Source organism: Octopus bimaculoides, chromosome 14 (genome assembly GCF_001194135.2).
Source record: "Octopus bimaculoides isolate UCB-OBI-ISO-001 chromosome 14, ASM119413v2, whole genome shotgun sequence".
In the NCBI taxonomy this organism is placed as follows: Eukaryota; Metazoa; Mollusca; class Cephalopoda; order Octopoda; family Octopodidae; genus Octopus; species Octopus bimaculoides.
In genome coordinates this window covers 14,425,202-14,428,076 of record NC_068994.1, presented here as the reverse complement: position 1 = coordinate 14,428,076, position 2,875 = coordinate 14,425,202, and positions in this window count along the sequence as shown.

The window sequence follows — 2,875 nt, the reverse complement described above, 5'->3', positions numbered from 1 at the left end:
TATATATATATATATATATAGATAGACGGACAGACGGACAGACAGACAGACGGACAGACAGACAGACAGACAGACAGACAGGCAGATAGATAGATAGATAGATAGATAGATAGATAAATAGATAGATAGATAGACAGACAGTAAATGACAATAAACGTATAATTGAAGACAACATGGACGCCAGCAGTTTGTTTAAAAGCTCACGGTATTGTTTTTAGAATCAGGTCTTTGAGAAGGGTAAGATGAGAATAGAACAGACAACGGGGAAGCAAGAAGGGGAGCTGGTAGGGGAAACTGGAAGTGGGGTCAGAGGGAGAGGAACATGTCAGCAAACAAATTAATTTGCTGCACCAAACGTCCATGATGGACAGGATTTCGATCATGTGTGAGCAAAACAAGATCCAGAATTGACCGTGCACGCAATTGTTGTCCGCTTGTCAACGAAACAAGGGGCGGTAAAGATGTTGGTCGAGATGGATATGCGGGTAGTGATGCTTGTAGCCATAGTGACGATATTAGCAATGCTGCTACTGCTGCTACTGCTGCTGCTGCTGCTACTGCTGTTTTATTAGTTGACGTTGGTGTTATTGCACGTATTAGTGGTGATGGTGGTGCTTGTGGTGGTGGTGGTGGTGGTGGTGGTGGTTGAAACGATTATGAAGATGCCGATGATTATGATGATGGTGACGATGTGATAACGACTACGACTATGACGATGACGGTGACGACGTCGGCGATGATTACGACGGCGACGGCGACGATGAGGACAATGACGACGATGACAACGACGGTGATGACAACGACGGTGATGACGGAGATTACGACGACGATGATTACGACGACGACAACGATGACGATGACGGCGGTGATGATGATGATGATGATGATGATGATGACGATAATGATGATGATGATGATGATGATGATGATCATGATGATGATGATGGTAGTGGTGATGATGATGACGATAATGATGATGATGATGATGATGATGATGATGATGGTGGTGGTGGTGGTGATGACGATGATGACGACGACGATGATGATGATGATGATGATGATGATGATAGTATTGTTTAGCCAACGGTCAGCTCTCACCGAGCTGACCTAGGATCAAAAGCGTTCCAGTTGTGAATATCCTGTCTTAATTATTTACGACTACATTATACAATATGCTCTTCCATATTTTTTAAGACGTTACGATGAGATTTCAAAGAGACGCGGTTGCTATTTCTAGCAAGTCAAGTCACCACGGAACCGAGCGATACCAGATAGAAATTGTATGAAGAGGGCTCTAAACCTTTTAGCAATACCAGCAGCGTTTATTTCGCGTTTATAATACGTAGCAGAGAGTGATAGGCACGGTTCTCTGTCGTAAGAAGCAGAAGAAAGATTCGGTTTAATAAACGAGTGTTTCGTTGGCAAACAGCGTCGAGCTGAAGGATTTTTTAGTCGACGAAACGTTTACAAGGGGTGTGGTGACAATAGCAACAACAACAACAATAGTAACAATAACAAGCAGCAACAACCACGACAACATCAACAACAGTAGCAGTAACAACAGCAGTAACAACACTAGCAACAACGCCAACTTCTACAACACATTCAAATACAATAACAACAACAGCAACACCAACAACAACAGCAACAGTAACAACAACAACACAATGATGACAAAATCTCCCGCCATTAAGCCACACCCATAACAATCTATCCCACCCTTTCGCCCCACCCGAGCCGTACCTTCTTCAGGGATGATCGTCAGGCGATCGATTAAATTTACTATGGAAGCAAGTACGAGTCAGAAAAATGCATTAATTGTAAAGCGGAGCTGACAAAAAAAAAATGAAAAAACGTAGGCGTGATAGAATGGCATCTTAAAGTTTGGAGTTTAGTCTCAGCGATATATATATATATATATATATATATATAATCCTTTCTTTCCTCCTTCCTTTCTTTCTCACTCTTTCTTTCTTCCACCCTTTCGTTCTTTCACCCTTTCTTTCTTCCCCTTTCTCTCGCTTTCAGTCACACATCTTATTCCCTTTCTTTATAACTCTTCTCTCTCTCTCTCTCTCTCACTTACTCTCTCTCTCTCTCTCTCTCTATCTCTCGCCCACCAATCCTATCTATCTTAAACTCATTCTCACATCCTTTTCTTTCTTTATTCTCTGTTCTCTCTTTCTCTCCCATCTCTCACTGATTCTCCCTACCTATCATTATCTCTTTGTATCACTCACTCTTTCTATCTCTCACTCTCTCTCACACACACATTCGCATTCTTTATATCACTTTTCTTTCTCACTCACTCTTTGTCTCTCTCTCTCTCTCACTCTTTCCATCTCTTTCCCTTTCTTTATATTCCTTTTACTCTGTTTCTTTCTCTCTTTTTCATCCATCTCTTCCCCCCTCTCTCTCTCTCTCGCTCTCTGACTCTATCTCTCTCTCACATGTTTTCCTTTTTATCTCTTTTCTTTCTTTCCCTCTCCCATCTCTCTCTCTTTCTCTCTCTCTCTCATCTCTGTCTGTCTGTCTGTCTATCTGTCTGTCTCTCCCTCTCTCACCCTCTCTCTTTCCCCTCTCTATATCTCCCCCCTCTTTCTCTCTCTCTTTCTCAATAAACCTTTCTACCACTGAGTTGCGCTGGCGGACTGCCTAGTCAGAATAAAAACAGAACTAATAGCTTCAAGCAGTAATTAGGAATACACGAATTTTAGGTTTATTAAAATATGTTTATGACATATTTCAGCATTTAAAGGAAAATTCACTGCAGTTAACGTGAAAAAAAAAAATCTCTCTTACGGTAAAAAGAAAAAAAAAACGTGTAAAAACACCATATCTGCCCACTGTTTCCTAGCAGATTCACAGACGCGCG